The sequence below is a fragment of the Rhinolophus ferrumequinum genome, chromosome 22, assembly GCF_004115265.2.
Source record: "Rhinolophus ferrumequinum isolate MPI-CBG mRhiFer1 chromosome 22, mRhiFer1_v1.p, whole genome shotgun sequence".
In the NCBI taxonomy this organism is placed as follows: domain Eukaryota; kingdom Metazoa; phylum Chordata; class Mammalia; order Chiroptera; family Rhinolophidae; genus Rhinolophus; species Rhinolophus ferrumequinum.
This window is the reverse complement of record NC_046305.1, coordinates 46,668,979-46,687,463: the sequence shown is the minus strand read 5'-3', so window position 1 is coordinate 46,687,463 and position 18,485 is coordinate 46,668,979. Positions and strand designations below refer to the sequence as shown.

Here is an 18,485-nt window from a genome sequence, read left to right as displayed (position 1 = left end):
ATGAGAGCCAGGTTCTTGTCACATGTCCTTTCCCTGGAGTGAGTCACTAGAGAATTGGGCTGTAGTCATAACCTTCACCAGCGAAGGGAGGTGACAGTGGATTGGAACGAACTCAACAAGTACAATTGGGTGCCTAATGTTCCCGTCCATCAACATTTTGCCCCAGGCCTTCACCTTGCAACTCAAAAAAAGTAGGGTCAGCATAATGAATGCGATAAACTAAGTGACCCCCTTGTAATCCACAAACAAAGAGCCTTTCAATAGGCCCCGTCCAGAGTCTTATCTATTACAATCGTACCTAGCCAGTTATAAACTGGAGGGAGAGTGGGTGATCCAATGACACTTAGACCCGACAGAAAATGGGAGAAGCCACTTTGGTACTTTCCCAAGGTGAACAAAAGGGTGACCGTGAGCGGAGAAGGGAAATCTAAATAACTGAAAGAAAGACATATAGAATTTAAACTTTGAAGATTGATTGCTTGTCTTGATGCTTTGGTTGGGTAAGCGTAAAATAATTTTATGGTGGCAAACGTAACCACACACCTCTAGGTATAACTTCCATGACGTCATATTTCCCCAACCTTGATGTGACCTTGGGCATCGTTGGTGTCTTTGACTTGGGCAGCTGGAGTGGAGGGGCAGAAAAATGGTAGACCAAGACCTGGGACAGTCTGCGTGCCACCCGACAGTGTGGCCGTGTGACCTCGGGCAAGCCTCCTTCTCTGGGACTGAGGTTCCTCAACGGAAAAATGAATGGTTTGTCTAGACAATTTAAAGTTTCCTTTCCATGCCCCGCTACAAGCATTGACTTTCATAATTGCTCACACGACGAGCCTGATAAAAAGAGGGGTGGTGACAGCAACCCTCCCCAGCCCCAGTCCATCACCACACGCAGCCCCTCAAACACGGGCCCAGAAGAGACTCCTCTTGTGGAAGCTCTGCACCTGCATTGGTGTAGTCAAATGGCGCCCCAGTGGTCGCTCCCAGGCTGATGTACACGGTCGCCCCAGCTTTCTGTTTCCAGCAGGCTCACAGGCCATCCCGTGACCTGTTCAGACTCACAGCCAGTCCGGTGCCCCTCCTCCATGGAACACTAGCTCAGCTCTGCAAACCAGATCTCCAAAGACGACTGTGCCCCTGACGTGGCAGGTACTGATGCTGGGTGCTGTAAGGGGAGCACCGATGAGCAGGCAAGCACGGCCCCAGCCCCCCGGACGCTTCCTTCTACTCACTCTAGTAGGGAAGGCAGAAATACTTGTAGCTGACCTTGAAAGAAGCATGAAGTCCTATGATGATACTTCAGAGGCTGACAGCAGTTCTAGCTGGGGTAAGGCTTCATGGAGGAGGCAGCTTCCGACCTGAGAGCTGCGTGGGATTCAGACAGGCTGAGGCAGGAAGGGCGTGCGGACAGAGGGAAGAGTGGGAGCCAGCATAGAGGTAGAGGGGCACAGGTGGTCTCAGGAGTGGCAAGCAGCCCTTCCCTGCTGGGTCTTCAGGTTGTGAGGGAGCTGAGCTTAGACACTCAGGCAAAGGCCGGTTCCTAGAAGGTCTTCAGAGGTCTAAGGCATCGGGACTTTGGGACCTGTGGAGCCACGCACACCCTTGAGCAGGGATGGGTCATGGTGGGACTTGTACCTTAGGAAGAGTAATGTGTCAGCAGGAGGGCTTGGAGGACAGCAAGAGTGGAGGGAGAAAGAACAACGAGAGAATTATTACAATAACCGGATTGGTGGTCATGGAGGTCTGGACTTCACTGGGGAGGCCAGGGACACTTTCCAGAAAGGAGGGGCACTTTGCAAAGGTGCTGTGGGGGCCATGGAGGGGGGCTGTGCACCAGATGGGAGGTGGGCGTTGACGTCACACGGAGGCTGGAGAGAATGTTGCGGAGGAAATCCAGTCACCTGCTCAGCCTGGACTCACGTAGCCCCTTATCCTGGGGGCCAGGGTGGAGGTGTCCTCCAGAAGTGACCTGAGGTCAAGACGTGAGAAGGCTGAGGGGAAATGGCTACGGTGGTAGACACTGTGGGTCATCCCCCACTATCGGCTCTTCCTTTCTTAGAAATAGAACTCCTAATTTGTGTCTAGACACATGCCTCCTACCCCCCCACTCTGAATAAAGACACTTCCCCCCTTTCTGGCATCTAGGCATGGTCCCCTGACCACATCTGGCAGTCGATTTGTGATCAGAAGTGTCAGACTGTTGGAAAGTAGAGTTGTTCTTGCTGGTTGGAAAGCAGTGCGATCTAAGCGGATTCAGTCTTGTAGTGAAAATCAGATTTGAGTCCTGCCCTTCTGATCGGACACACGGAACAGCTTACCTGGCCCGGAACCCACCTACAGGGGTTACTTCTGCAGGTGTCCACTGTTTACACCCTTAATACTTTTACATTCAGGGTGCTACTTTATCCCTTTATTTCTATGTTTTAGGAGATATTTTGTTCTATCTACTAACTGCAGAGGGTAAGTACAAATCAATAGCCTAAAGTGAGGCTGACGTCAAGGGTTAGCTGCTGGAAGGATGGAGGAACCAAGCCTCACGTCCCAACCCTGTGAGGAGGTTAAACTCTAGGTTAAACACCTAGAGGTTAAACTGGTTTTTGTAGGGAGATGGCGAGACGGGCTCCATGTCTGCAGAAGCTGCAGTTCTAATCAATAGCTGGTCATATTGAACCCGTATGAGCACTTGCTTTGTGCCCGGCAACGTCCTAAGCATTTAAACTCATCACCTCACAACTGCTATCCATGCAGCTCCTGCGACTCCCCCCACTTGCAGATAGGGGAACTAGGAGCCAAAGAGGTGAAGCCATTTGCGCATTGTCACACCATTAGCGACTAGAGGAGCTGTCACTTGAATGGAGTGTTTTTGATGCCCGGGCCCTTCAGTATCATTACGTTAGCTGTTGTTAGGGAGTGAAAATATTTTCTTCCCCATAAGCTCCCTCTTATAAGAACATATCTATTCTCTGTGACATTGATTCCATGCTTAAAGGTTTATTTGAGAAAATCCCTACTAACAGGCTGATACTTTCCCTTTCCCCGGTGACAGTGTTTGAAGTTTGCTAGGGGCTTTGCAGGGGTGTGCGGACAAATCCACTAAAGGGCGGTGGGGACAGGGCTCTCCCTAATTTTAGCATTTGCCCATTTCCGTGGTATAAATGCCCCCCCACCGTGATAGTTTTCAAGCAGCTATATTGCAGCTTGCAGAATTCCTTAATATTTAGTCCTTGACTGTGATACAGCAGCTCCAGCTCACTCACCACTGGGGGCCAGAGGATTGGACCGTTGCTAAAAGAGAACCCATGCTAGCTGGGAATTCTAGGACCCCATGGCCGGACTGAGAGAGTACAGGTGCTGCAGAGCTTCCTGTGCTCGTACAGGTATACCATTGAGGGAGTGTCCAGACATTTCTCCCTAGAGGTCTGGCCTGGGACATCTGGGAGGCTGTGCTACGTCCTGAGAGCTCCGTGGCCCCTGGGCTCACCAGGCACCCTCCCTCCTAGGCTTAGGCTCACCGCCTGAAAACCGCCCCTGCGGCCAGCAGGTGGCAGCACCCTCGCGTTCAACGCTCCGTGCCTCAGCAAAACGGGGAGCCTTTGTTCTGCGCCAGAGGCGGTGTCACGAAGAGAAAGGCCCAGAGGGGCAAGCTAATCAGCCTGTCCTTAGCTGACCTTGGCCGACAGAGCCGTGGACAGGCTCCCACAGCTTGATATAATGAGAGCCACCTTAGCCAACAACAGAGATGGGTCAGTCTCCACCCCGCTGCCTGCGGGTCCTCAGGGGTTAGGCCTGGTGGGGGTGGCAGGGAAGCAGGCACCGGGCTCCTTTCAAGAAGGGCGCTAAGTGCCAAGAATGCTGTTTCCAGTCCTAAAGGGGACACTCGATTGCTGCCTGCCGCTACCCACAAGCCACACTGCTGCCACTGACCTTGATTGTTGGCTACTGGATGGTCAACTCCTACTAGGGTGACCAACTGTCCCAGTTTGCCTGGAGACCGTCCTGGTTTTAACACTGGAAGTCCTGTGTCCTGGGGACCCCTCTTCCCCCCCCCCCCCCCGTCCCAGGCACATACGACAGTTTGCCACCATAACTCCTGGTCCCAGTTCTTGCAGCGTGCCTGCCTGGCACGCAGTAGGCACTTTTGTGTTGGTTGCTGCTGCAGGTGGCCCTACAAGGAGAAGGGCCACGCAGGAGTCAGGTGGGACTTCAAGGGACCAAATCCCGCAGACAGGATTTCATTTCATTTCATTTTAAAACCTGCCCCTTTGCTTTTTATCAGAGGTAAGGGCTGGAATGTGTGAGGGGGAAACGTCAGGCTCCCTTCTTTCTCCCCTCTCGCTTTCCATCTTTGACCTCCCTCTCATTCTGCCCCACACCCCACCTGCCACAGCACGTCCTGCCCGAGGGCCAGGGCCCTCCCAGAGTCCAGGGGCCGAGAACTCCATGTTCCAGGGGAGGGTGGGGCCGCTTGCGGGCAGGGTGGCAGGGGTGAGGAGGGCAGGCCAGGGGAGGGGTGAAACAGGTCAGGGGAGGGGTGCAACAGGGGCTCTTCAGCCACCTAGAAATGGAGGAACAGGAAGAACATTGTCCACAGGAGCGCGAGGTGCCCTGGAGCTCTCAGCTGTCCCCTCAGCTCCAAGCAGGGACCAGTGCACCCTTCTCCTGTAACTCAAGCCCCACTATGAGGGGGCTTATCTGCTGCGGCCCTGTTGAACCCTCTAGATGGTTCCCTTCCACTTCAGCTGCCTAGCTCAGGGGAGTTGAGCTCAGCAATCACTGACCTGCTCTAGGGCTTCAATCAGAGCAGAAAGCTTTGCTTAAACCAACGTAAGAAATTTGCAAATGATTCTTCCCTGCTCTGGACACTGGGATAAACAGCAAACCTCGCACTGTAGCCCCCAGGTTCTGTACCGACTGGTTCTTATCGATTGTCCCAAACTTGTCTCGTGCCGCTTTTCCCAGCACTCAAACTGGAGAGCAGGCCTGGGTGTGGCAGGGTGTTAGCTCTTTTCCTGTCACCCGGTTAGGAACGCGTTATTGATGCTTAGAAATACACACTTCTGGTGCGCTTTGTGTCTCAGATTTTCTGCATAAGCCATCACTCCGCCTGTCAAAATCTATCGAGCTCAGCGGGTTCATATTTACATTCCACTAGTGACAGATTAATGCGGGCATAGCCCTGTTCTAGACAAAAATTGACCACGTAGGTGAAATCCTGCTGACTCCAGTCTCCAGCCAACACTTGCCATTGCTGGAGCCTGCGTGAACCCCAAGGTCTCAACAGAAACTTGTCGGACTTGGTGGTTGTTCCTAATAGGTGTAATCGTGTTCACCTTAAAGAACAAAGGCTGTTTTCAGCCACCAGATAATGATAAATGTTTGATTGGAGCTTATTGAAGAAACACTGAGTTTGTGACGCGGAGTTTGCCAGTAAACCCAAATCCTAGATAGAATGTACGGACGGCAATGCTGGTTATTAAGACAGGATATTTCCAAATCACCAAAGCTTTGAGGGAAAGGTGAGAGTCTTTATTGATGTCAAAGAAGGGCCTGCCCCTCGTCTCCAGGGCTAAAGGAATCTTAACTTCCACAGAGGCCATAGCAGGTGACCCTCACTGTAAGCTACAGGGACACCTGGAGGGCAGGCTGCACAGAGGCTGGTACCAGCTGCTCACCAACCCGTCACTGAGCCATGAAAAGTGGAGTGCCTTGTGCATTTTTGAACCAGCCACTTTCAGATCCAGGGGGTGGATCAAGTGTTTGGGTTTAAACAGCATTTGTTCTTTTCGAAGAGCCTGGGTGTATGACCACTTCCTTTCCAGGCTAGCTCCAGCCACATTCCCCAGGTCCTTCTCAGAGGAAGAAGCCAAGCTGTTGGGGACAGTCCCAGGTTCTGGGGCCTCAAGGCAGTTTCAGGGAGGTTGAGTCACGGTTCTTCTTTGCCCCCATCTGTCGTCTAGAAGTGTGAACTTTCCAGGTTGCCATGGCAAGGAGTCCAAGGCTGGGGTGTGAGGGTATGGATGGAAGGAGGGGAAAATGGAAGGAAAGGACCCATGGCACCTGTGTCTGGCTTCCCCCGCCACCCCTGGCTGCTTTAATCCTGCTGTTTCATGTTGGTACCTGAAGAGTTCCCTGGACAGCTCACCTCAAGCACCACCCCACCCAGCACGCCCTTTCACCTCTCCTGCCACTTGCCGCTCGCTTTTCGGTAAGCACCCCACCCTACCCAGAACACAGAGTTCTGTCGCAGAGTTCCGGAAGGTGTGTGGGTGTGCAGGGAGGAGGGGGATGGGCAGCTGGAGCTGGAAGTGAGGAAAGAGAGACTATTTTAATGTTTCTCCCTGACCTACCTGGTTCCCACCTGTTGTCAAGGAGCCAAGGTGGCAGGATTTTCCAATGAAATGACATCTTGCTCAGCACCTATGGTGATCCTTCGTGATGCCCTTGAGCTGGCCCCTCTGGTTCAATCACACCAGCGCCTGCAGCAGCATTTGCTGAGTGTCACTGGGGTGGAGCTCGGCCCAGGGGCTGGGAGTTCATGTTGGATTGGGTTGATGGTCCAGCAAACAGCTAGAGGCGGCAGTGCGTGGTGGAAAGGTAAAAACTCCCTTCTGAGAATCAGAGACAGTGTCCGGTTTTTAAACAATGGTTCTGGAGTTCACCTTCCTTCTTAGAGGAGCCACAGCTGCCTGTTTCCATGAAGCCATCCAGGCAGCAGTCTCAACACTTACTTAAGGTGGGAAAGGAGGGGTGTTGAGGCTGTGCCATCCCCATTGACTGGAGATGTTGTGTCATCCTGCCTGTCCCCTGGGGTCCCCACAGATGAAGGTCATCAGGCCAGACAGCTTGCCCTGCAGGACCTCTTTAAGGAAACAGTCTGTGGCTCAGACAGAACCCTGGAATATGCTGGTGAGCCGCTCCTGTAGGGGCCACCAGGGAATCAAGTCCCCTTCCCAAGGCTCTTAATGTGGACAGAGATTGAGTAAGGAATTAGTTAACTTTAGGTATAAAAAGATAATCAGAAATTGGCATCTGTGTTATGCATTACTGTTCAGTAACAACAAAGAGCCAACTATCGCCACATGCAACACCTTGGATGGATCTCCAAGCAGTTATGCTGAGTGAAAAAAGCCGGTCTCAGAAGGTTACACACTGTATGGTTTCGTTTATGTGACATTCTTGAAATGCCAGCATTATGGAGACGAACAGGTTAGTGGTCGCCAGGAGGTAGGAGTGGGTGGGGAGGGACTGGATGTGGCGATCAAGGGACAGCATCCAGGCGCCCTACGGTGACGGTGGCACAGTTATACGTCTTGAATGCGCTGATGGCCGTACAGTGCTACACAGAAGATAAAATTGCATAGAACCACACACACACACACACACACACACACACACACACACACAAATGCTTGTACAACTGGTGAAGTCTGACTTAGCTCCTGATTGCTCTAGTGTGAATTTCCTGGTTCTAATTGTGGGGTGTAGCTAGGCAGGGTGTTACCATTGGAAAAAGCTGGGGTAAGGGTACATGGGACGCCTCCATTTTGGGGGGGATATAAAATAAACATAACAAAATTTATAATTTAAACTCTTTTGATACAATTTATGTAGTTGTGTAGTTTGGTGTCATTAGGTATATTCACATTCTGCGCATCGCCAGAACTTTTTCACCTTTCCATACAGAAACTCCATGCCCATTAAGCAACGCCCCGTTCCCCCAGCGCCGCAGCCCCTGGCAGCCACCCTCCGACTTTGTGTCGTATGAGTTGCCTACGCCAAGTACCTGATGTAAGTGGAGTCAATACTTCCTGTTTCGTGTCTGGCTTACTTCACTCAGCATAATGTTTTCAGGGCTCATCCATGTTGTAGCCTGTACTTGAGTTCCCTTCCTTTTTTTTTTTTTTATACATAACTTTTTTTTTTTTTAATTTTTATTGGGGAATATTGGGGAACAATGTGTTTCTCCAGGGCCCATCAGCTCCAAGTCAAGTCGCTGTCCTTCGAGCTAGTTGTGGAGGGCGCAGCTCACTGGCCCATGTGGGAATCGATCCAGCAACCCTGTTGTTCAGAGCTCATGCTCTAACCAACTGAGCCATCCAGCCGCCCCCGAGTTCCCTTCCTTTTTAAGGATGAGTAATATTCTATTTTATGTGTGTGCCGCATTTTGTTTATGCATTCATTGATCAGTGGACAATCGGGTTGCCTCCACCTTTTGGCTATTTTGATCCTTGTATTTTTTTTTTTTGCATCTTTCTTTGCATTTATAATTATCTCAGAATACAGGCATACCTCGTTTTATTGAGTTTCACTTCATTGCACTTCTCAGATGTTGTGTTTTTTTACAAATTGAAGGCAAGATCTTCTACCAGCAAAAACAGGACGACTCACTTTATTGTTCCTTTTGTGGTGGTCTGGAACTAAACCCGCAATATCTCAGAGGAATCCCTGTAAAATGTTAAAAAACATAATCAGAAAGAAAACTTGTGAATTAGCTAATTCCTTCCCCTGCTGAGCCGGTAAACCAGTGTTTGTTGTTGAGCTTTGGACCGTTTTCGAGTCACAGAGGTCAAGTGACCTTTATGGGGAAGACAGGCCCCCAACTGTCCCCCTGCTGTTGGGGAAGCAACTATATTGTGTGAAGGTCCACAGGATGGCTCATGGAGTTCTGTAAACTGGAGTCACCCTGCCTGTGACATTGTTTACAGGGGTAGGTCAAGAAACAGGAAAGAAAATTCAAAGCCTTGTTGAAACTGACAGGGGATTTCAATACAAGCAATGGCACTGGCATAGGTAGGGCTAGAATTATACAGAATACGAAATCATTATGACACTACCTGAAATAAACGATCAGCAGGAGAAGCGAAAGCTTCGTTTGCATTGTAAGTGGTGGTTTGGCCACCATCCCTTGGTCCATCTGTGTGTTGCTCTGTGTTTGTCTTAAGGACCCAGAGGATGTTTCTGTACAGAGTGGATAGCGCTTCTTCCACGGGCATCTGGATGGCTTGGAGAGGGCACAGTGAGCGAGGGGACCCAGCGGGCATGGTCCCCTGGGAAGCTGCATCGGGGGTGGACCTGAGGGAGGAAAAAGAGGGTTGCACTCTGGAAGGACAAAGCGGAGGTTCAGCACACAGCTGACGCCATAGTCGCCTTCCCACACCTGTTTCTGGAAGGCTTCACGTTGTGGAGGGGTGCTGACAGAGGAGACACGGCCCCAGCTGCTGGAACACTATCAGCGGAACACAGGGTTTATTTTTATATATTTTTAAGGAAGGTCTTAGGCGCTCAGTGACACTGAATGACACTGGATGCAAAATTTCTCTTTGTGCGTATTTTTCTGGGGAGAAAGCCCATGTCTTTCCTCTATTTTTAAGGGCCTGTGACCCTCAATAACATAACAGACGACCTCCAGGAACATAATATAGGCAGGACCTTAGGCTAATATCTGCTCCCCGGAATCCTCTCCTTAGGAACTGCCTTGACCAGCTTCCCCCCACTTTCTCTCCGTCCTTCCCGTTCCTTTTTCTTCTCATTTCCTTCTCTGGCTTTGCGTCCTCTCTTCCCTTCCTCACCTTTCGTCTTACCCCCTCCTATGCCTGCTCCCCTATCACTTTCCTGCCCTCCTCTCCTATGATATTCTTTGACATTTAATCATTACAACCACAGCGAAAAATTCCACTGCGCTTCATTAATCCGGAGGAAAATACCATGTCAGCTGGTGAGTGCTGTAGGGTACACTCGTGTGTTCTTCCCAGGGTCCAGAATAGTGGAAATTTCTCAGTTTCCATTCGTCACAAAGCAGGAGGCCCTTGTGGAAGGGCACAGTGAGCCTGGTGGGGGATGGGTGAGGGGGCGGGAATGTGGGTGGTCATTCGTCACCCATCACGGACCCTGACAGACCTGGGGCTATTCAAGGACTCGAGTTGTAGAGGCTGAGTGGTAAAACTCTATTCGGGCTGCCAAAACCAGAACAGCGTGACTTTAATGAGGTTAGAGTTTGGCATTTTTACAGCGTCTATTATGATAAGGTTCTTAGTCACAGGATGGGGAAAGAGCTAGAGAGGGTCAGCCCAAACTTAGCTGGTCAGTCCTCGGGGTAGGGTCAGGCCTGGCCTCTTGCCTGGCTCCCGAGGGCGTCCTTTGTCGTGCTGTGGGTCGAGCTTTCCAGCTACACGTTCTGCCTGGCACATTGGAAAAGAAAGCCTGCTCAGCCACATCTGGACTCTGGGATTAATAGGGGAAGTGAATCCAGGCAGCGATTTCCAGAGACAGGCTGACGTGTGAGAGAGAAGCAAACGCCCTATTCCCAACCAAAGGTGTCCTCTGAGCTTGGTCTGCCATCATCAGCCGTCACCCGTAGTAGCAGCAGAGGAGAATGGTCCCAAAGTGCTGCTGGGTTTCGAGGACCTTCGTTAACGTCCTCTGGCCTGGAATATCTGTTGTCCATCAGGATCTGTCCATCCTTCAAATGTCCCCTCCCCTGGGAGGCCTTCCGTAACACATCCTCCCGTCCTGACCCCACAAGGAGTTCCTCCACTCCCACCTCGCTCACAGAGTGGAGGCCATCCTCCGAAAGCAGCACCTGTCCCAGTGTAATGTGTTCATTATGCACGCGCCTTCGGCACCACAAGACGGTGGAGCCTGCAAGGAGGGGGCCCATAAATGTTGAAGGAAGGAAGGATTTAGCAGGAGGCACATCCCTTCCACTGGGAAGACAGTTTACAGGCCGTGTCCTCTATGCACGAATCACCTTTGCTCACGAAGAGTAGTAAAAAGTATAGTGTCTCCAAAAGGTATTAGTTTCTCGAAGGTGGAATTTGCGCCAGTCTATGTATCCATAGCGTCTGCCATCGTAGGTCCGTCAGCGTACATTTCAAATGCATCGGAGGGTCTTCTCTGTGTCCATTATGTCACAACACTGAATCATTTACAAAGTAGAGTCCTCAGGTCGAACAAGTCAAATCAACAGCATCGATTAGGCAGCTATCCTGTGTCAGAGCTGGCACGAGGCCCTGCAGAGAAGCAGAGATGAGAAGGCCCCGCCTGCAAGGAGAAAATAAGAGCCGGAGATGTCCTCAAGTGTTCAGGGCATAGACGTCCTTCTTTGCATGCCAGCTGTGAGCTGCTGTGTTCAGACTCACGGTAAAGGCACAGCACGTTCCTTTGAGAAGCTCTGGTCCCTCTGGGGGGCTGAGCCATTCATGGGTGGATGACCACCCAAACACACCTGAGTATTTCCTTGGTGACAGAGCCCCCCTTTGACTGCTGCCCCAGCAGCATGGCATAGGGAGCCCCCAAGCTTCCCCTAGTTTGTGAAAGCAGGGGAGAGGAATACCGTGGAGGGAAGGGAGTAACCAGCAGGAAGGAAGACCTACTGCGGCCCTAATGCTTGGAGTCTGATGGACTCCAAGTGCCACTTTGGTTTTGTTGCAGAGCCGGAGTTGTTCTGATGGGCCCAAGATGGATGTGAACTAGCAGGGCCGCCGTGGAGTGGAGCTGGCTCTCCTGCTGGGCTCTGGGGGCCCCCTCTTGGGGTTCCTTGGGGGAGAGGTGCCCAGGCCTGGGCTGGACCTCCTGGGGCTACTTTGGACCAGAATGAACCCTACTTCTGGCATATTCTCACCTCAGGACCAAGCCAGCACTATGCTTAATTGTATAGCAGGAAGGAGGACTGATGGGTGACATCTCCTAGGGTGGCCGGATCTAATCATGGGGACACATCACCCATACCTCAGCTCACACACAACCTCAGCCCTTTGGTCCACGGCATGCAAGTTTGTGATATGGCGGCCAGAGAGCCACTGGCGCCTGGGCCGCAACGTGACAGCTGGCAGCTGCCTTCCCACGGTGCTCCAATTGGCTTTTTCACCTGGGAAACTCAAGGTGTTAGAGGGCAGCCTAAGCCACCAGCGGGGTCTTGGCTTCCCTGAGGGGCCAGGAGGGGCTGGGGATTTTCTCCTGTGTTTTCCCAGGAGCCTGGACAAAGGAGGAAATCAAAAAGGGTCCAAGGAGGCCCGGCTCCGATGTGAAGAATGAGGCTGATATTGCAAATGCACTCTCTTGATCCTAAGCCCTCCCTGCCGGGGAACGAGACCCCCTGGGAAAGGCCATTCCTGGCCCCCAGGTTTTCCAGCTGGCCCAGAGAAGCAATTCTTTGCCCTTGGCCACTCCTTGCTCATGAATGAGGCACGTGAAGGCGACGCGGGCACACGCAATAGCTATTTTCCTATCAATATTCCCAGCTGTTCTGCGGGAGGCCTCGGGTTCTTATCCAAAGTACACTCGTTCTTATTTATGAGCTGCATCAGGCGCCATTGGCTGCCTACCTTTGGCCCCTCAAGGCCAGCTTCGTGTTCTTTGTTCCCTAAAGTCTCACCAGAGTGAAATATTAACCAGTGGTGGGACAAAAGGGCCGGGGAGACGGAAGGCAGGGCTGGTGAAGAAGGATACCTGGAGGGGGTGTTGTTCCCTTACTTGGAATTTTCCAGTCCTCTGAACCTCACATGACCAGGCAGTGTTTTCTTCAAGCCACACAACGAAGATTGTTGCCAGGGTGGCGAGTTCTAAATAACGGCATGGTGGGTGACCACAGCTGTTTATAGCACCGTGGTCACTGGGGATACTGGTCTCAGGGAGGCAGGGGTGGTGGAAATGACTAGCCCTGAGAGCCAGGAGCCCCAGGGCCTGGCCACGGCCCTGCTTCCAGAGCAGCCTGGGGAATCCTTGAAGAAACCACTAGATGTCTCAGGGCTTCTGTTTCCTTGTTTGTAAAAGGAGGGGCTAGACGAGAGCACAAAGGTCCTTTCCGGCCTGCACATTTTCTGGTTTAGATGCAGAGTTCCATAAACGCCATTTATAGCCGATTGTCACTGTATATATCACCTCTGAGACGTTATGAGGGCCTGCCCTCTGCTGCCTTTGCTTCTCTCGCCTTTCTGTCCGTCTGCCTCACCGCTTCTTGGCTGTATCCCCTTTACCTCACTTCCTTTCTCTTTATCTCAGGGCTGAGGATGTCTCCTTCGAAGCCAGCACACGAGTTAATCATGTGTCTTTTGAGTCAATTGGACCTGCGTTCATCGCTTTCTAGCTCTGCCATTTCCTAGCTATGTGACCTTGGCCAAATCGTTTGGTTTCTATGGGTATCAGTTGCCTCATCTATATTAGGTGTTTTTTGTTTTTCTGGGTTTTTTTTTTTTTTGGTAAGAATTATGCACAGTGCCTCACATACAAAGTCGCCATAAATGTACGCCACTGTAGGATTAGAACTTTGAAGTTGGCACACCCAGAACTCATCGTCCTTCCCAAAGACTTCTTCTTCAGTCTCTGCTTTTGTTAACAGGGGCATTCTCCTTCTAATTACTGGGCCTTTGGGCTTGATGTCACCTTGATTTCGCGCTTGTTCTCTATAAGAAGCCTTCCTTACAGTCCCCATGGGGTCTGACAGCTGTGGGCAGAAGGCCTGCAGGTCCAGGCCCAAGCAAGGGCTCGGCCTTCTGTGGAGATAAGGGTACTTATTATCTTTGGGAATTACTGGAAGTTTTACACATCCAGGCACTTTTGGGGGGTGGGTGGGAGGGATAAGATGGAATCACAGTTCTTGGCCAGGATTCCCTGAAAGTGGGTGTGAACCTCATTGACTGGGGTCAAGTGGACCAGGCTATACTTTCTTGGATTTGCTACCGACTTCCTTACGGCCCAGAATGCACCCTGGTGCAGAGTCACGTTCCCTGGGCCCCGCAGGTTGTCATGGAGATCGTTCAGAGCGACTTGGCTTGAAACAAGTAAGGGAGGTGGGTACTTCCAGAGAGCCCAAATCATACTTAGGGAAAAAAAATTTTTAATTGCTTCCTCTGGGGGTTGTAGCTCTGTGGGTACGTAGTGGAATGTGAACTGGCTTTTGGTACCCCCTTGGCCAGGAGCATTTGTGCAGGGCCCACCCTGCCCAGCTTTCAGTGGAGACCCTGGCTCTTACCCATTGGATTCCAAGTTCCATAAAGACATGTCTGTGTCTCTCCCATAGTGAAGCCCCAGTGCCTAGCAGAAGGCCTGGCCCAGTGGAGACGCTCGCTAAACAGTGTTGCGTGTTGAATGAATGAAGCGGAAGTGACTTCTAGCTAAGCATGCTTGGCGTAGCTGGTGCCCAAGGCCTCTGATGCCAACAGAGTGGGGCAGTTGAGGGCACATGCTTTGAAGTCAGACAAAACTGAGTGTGGCTTTTGCCGTACGTCTTCACAGATGCATGATGTTCACTTCTCCGAGTCTCACTTTCTCCATCTTTGAGATAGGGGTCCGAGGACACCGGCCCCACTGGTGATGTGTGGTGTTCTCTGAGGTGACGTACGTAGATCAAAGCACCCAGGTCAGTGATTGGCAAAAGCCGTGTCGTCATGCTGTCCCCTGGAGAGCACTGCGGATGGGCGTTCCCCTGGCCACCCGCCCCCAAGGCTTTAGGGTGGGCACACCAGGTGGTCTTTCCAGTCACTCTCAGTGGGGACCTCAGATAGGGATTGAGGTGGCTTGTGGTCACAGTGATTTGTTTGCTCCTGGCACCGATCCCCACACACACTTACTGGGGCCTCAAAACCCATTAGGCACTCAAGCATCCCGTATTTCAATTTCCCAGAAAAGGCACAACTTCTGTGGGTTGGATTACAGATAGCTTCTACAACTTACTGTACCCCCAGTGGCTCTTTGGCTTGGTTTTGGACATCTGCCACCATCATTTCGCTGATCTCATGCTATCCACAAAGGCAGGAAAACAATGTCCTCTCTGCAGGACTCTGCCCTCCTGCAAGCTCAGGGACCACAAAGGCTTCATGCTGGCGTCGAAAAGGAGTGTCCCCGGCTTCTGAGGATGCTCAGCCGCGAAATCCAATGCGCACCCCTACTCCCTGGTGTTGTGTCTGTGTTTGGAGGGGCACAGCTCTCCGTCCGCCTGAGAGACAACCTCGGTACGTTTCATCCTCTGCAGTGTTGCGAGCAGAAGCCTGTGTCAGGCTCTCCAGAGGAACTGAATCAACCCTGAGTCGAGGGGAAAAAGTGGGAGAGGATTTTCTATCGGTGGTCGCATATGTCCGTGGGCACCTGAAGAGGATCTTGCATTTTTTAAGCCTAATAGTTTGCTCTTTAGCGATAGCAATATTGGCCCATGCTAATCGATTGAGCGATCAAATGACTTGGCAGAGACAGGCGTGGGGTGGGGTGCAGGCGAGAGAGGGGAGAGTTCGTGGAATAATGCAATGAGCACAGGACTGAGAATAAAAAATAACTTAGGTTTAGGTCTCTGTTTTGTCCCTGATCGGTTATGGGATGGACTGATGTGACTTCATGCCGGTGCCTCTGTTTCCCCACCCGTCATGGGAGAGCAGCACAGAGATGTGTGCGACTCATCAGAAATCGTGGATTTGAGCTTGTGCCCAGCACATGGTGGGTGGGAAGCCATGAGACATGGGCCGACCTGACCCCTGCGGTCAGCCAGGGCAGACAGCCCACCTTCTCGCTCTTCCACCGCTTTGCGGGGTTGCGAGGACACTTTTGAGGGAGGGAAACAGAAAACAGATCTGTAGAGGATTTGGAGTCTTTTTCCATGGAGGGAGCTGTCTTGATGATTCAGCCAGGGAGCCTTCCTTTCCTGCCCAGATGACAAGATTTCATGACAGGCATTCAAAAGCTTCTTCTGTTATAAAGCAAGTCCGTTGTGCGTAGAAGGGAGGGGGCAGGCAGATAGAGCAGATGACAAAGGACACACAGCCCATGTGTGGAGGTTGGGCTGAGATGGTGTCAAGGTGAGAGAGAGCTCGGAGAAAAGCATCTGTGAGAGCAACGGCAGAATACTCAGCCTGCTGGAGGGGTGGAAAAGGCGCTGGAAAGGCAGACACCAGGAAAGCAGGGCGGTGAGCCTTGCAGACTGGCAGGCAAGTCCAGGTGACGGCCGATGGCCAGCTCCTGCACAGGGAGTATGAGTGGCCCCTGCAATGCACGTGCTGGAAGACAGACCCCACGGGGCCTCTGGCGGTGGGAGGAGGCACAAAGACTTAAGGGGGAACAAAAAAAAAAAAGAAAAGAAAAAGAAAAAAAAGCCTCAGTGATCAAAATAATTGACATCCGAATGTATTTTTTTAATAGACTTTATTTTTTGGAGCAGTTTTGTGTTCACAGCAAAACTGAGCAGAAGGTATAGAGATTTTTCCATATACCCCTGCTCTCCCACACGCACAGCCTTCTCCATTATCAGTGTCCCCACCTGACTGGCTCATTTGTTACAGTTGATGAACTTACATTGACACGTCACCGTCATCCAAGATCCACAGTCTATATTATGGTTCACTCTAGGTGTTGTACACTCTACGAGTTTTGACGAATGTATAATGACATGTATCCATCATTATAATATCAAACAGAATTCACCTTTCACTGCCCTAAAAATCTTCGGTGCTCTGTCTATCCATCTCTCCCTCTCCGCTAACCCCTGGCAACCACTTATCTTTCACGGTCTCCATGGTGTTGCCTTTTCCAGAATGCCATACAGTTAGAATCATAAAGTATGTAGCCTTTTCCAATTAGCTTCTTTCACTGCGTATTCATTTAAGTTTCCTTCATGTCTTTTCAAGGCTTCAGAGCTCATTTCTTTTTGGTGCTGAATACTTTTCCACTGGATGGACCACAGTTCATTTATCCATTCACTTCCTTGGTACCAAAGACATCTGGGTACTTTGATTGCATCCAGGTTTTGCCAGTGAATCAAGCTGCCGTCAACACCTGTGTAAAGGTTTTTGCGTGGACATAAGTTTTCAACTCCTTTGGGTAAATACCAAGGAGAGCAACTGCTGCATTAATGCAGCATTTAAAAAAGCAAAATCAATGTAAATCTATGAAGAACAAGCTAAAAACGATGTAACTAAAGGCAGAATCTGACCCTGCATTTGTTGAACTGGGCCCCCTCACCCGCCTCTAATCCAGCCCTGTTGGGTTTTCCTACTCGATCTGTCTTTCTACCCATCGTATCTCCAAAATGATTTAGTCTTTACTGGGGTGGAATAGTACCATTAGTGATTTCAAGTATCAAGAGAACTCTCTGATACTTTTCCCATTAGAGAAGATTAAACATGCAAGGGGCGCTGTACGTAAATGGGGGGAGGGGTGCCGCCTGATTTTATACGTTGAAATATGGACATGTGCCCAGTTGTTTGCAAATGGTTTCATTTGTAGGTATGTTCACCTTCCTACCTCCTATCAACCAGCTATTGGTCAGAGGCATTCATTCATCTGTGCACTCAGCAAACATTTATCAAGCTTCTATTATGTGACAGGTATTTACTTGGTACAAGGAATACAGAGATAAATTGCATGGGCCCTGACCTGGAAGTGCCCACGGCTTGAGGGGGGAGACACGTGAGGGACAGTGAGGGTAGGAAGGACCATGGTAAAGGATGGTGCAGTTCACAGAGGTGAAATCTCTAACACACCCCCAATACAGTGAGGGGTGGTCATGTGGGCACTGGAATTTGGCTAATGGAGGAGGGGAGGAAAATATTGCAGGCAGAGGGAACGATAAGTGCAAAGCAGTGACTCCTACTGGCCTCAGTGTACCAAGGGGTATGAGGGCCAGGCCCTCTGCATGCACCCTGTATAGGCGCTCCAAATACATCCACGGTCCATGCAAGGAGAAGGCGCCTACTCTGCAAGTGCAGCTTCCTGGCAGGGAGCGCTGAGTCTGTCTGGCTGGCTGTCCCTTGTAAGTGCAGGCATAAGCCCCTGCCCTTCCCTCTTACTGCATTGATCACACTGCCTGTCCTGGCAGGGCCCTTGTGTGCACCCCCCCACAAGGCTCTGCGTAATGATGCCGGGGTAAGTCTGTCCACTGTTGTAGCCCCACTGCCCAGTCCAGTGTGTGGTTCACAGTAAGTGCTCAATAAAATTCCTTTATTCCATGAATGGATGAATGAATAAATGGATGGAAGGATGGATGGATGGATGGATGGATGGATGGATGGATGGATGGATACATGGATGGATGGATGGATGGATGGATGGATGGATGGATGGATGGATGGATGGATACATGGATGGATGGATGGATGGATGGATGGATGGATGGATGGATGGATACATGGATGGATGGATGGATGGATGGATGGATGGATGGATGGATGGATAAATGGATGGATGGATGGATGGATGGATGGATGGATGGATGGATGGATACATGGATGGATGGATGGATGGATGGATGGATGGATGGATGGATGGATAAATGGATGGATGGATGGATGGATGGATGGATGGATGGATGGATGGATGGAAGAGCAACAAGTTTAAGAACTCACAAGTCACTTAGCACTTGGATTCTCTTATATTCCTTTTATATTCTTTTAATATTATTATCTAATGTGTGGACTTCAGAGATAGCCAGTGTCCAATAAATACTTTCAATTAATTGTGATCCATTGACTGGTAGTAGCTTGGGAAAACTAGACCCATGGCCTAGG

General features: G+C 50.8%; 2 long non-coding RNA genes across 2 annotated transcripts in view; one reads left to right on the top strand and one right to left on the bottom strand.

Annotated features, from left to right (window-relative positions):
* Window positions 1–6,487: 6,487 nt before the first annotated feature.
* LOC117014343 (uncharacterized) overlaps window positions 6,488–18,485 on the top strand; it is a 44,222-nt gene continuing 32,224 nt past the window's right edge. Inside the window, exons 1-2 of the long non-coding RNA XR_004421490.1 lie at window positions 6,488–6,594; window positions 7,053–7,206. This is a non-coding gene — a long non-coding RNA (uncharacterized LOC117014343). The remainder of the gene's footprint in view (window positions 6,595–7,052; window positions 7,207–18,485) is intronic.
* LOC117014345 (uncharacterized) lies at window positions 8,234–9,068 on the bottom strand. Its single transcript, XR_004421491.1, has 2 exons — window positions 8,835–9,068; window positions 8,234–8,445 (listed from the first exon to the last, which is right to left on the bottom strand). It is a non-coding gene; the product is annotated as an uncharacterized LOC117014345 (long non-coding RNA).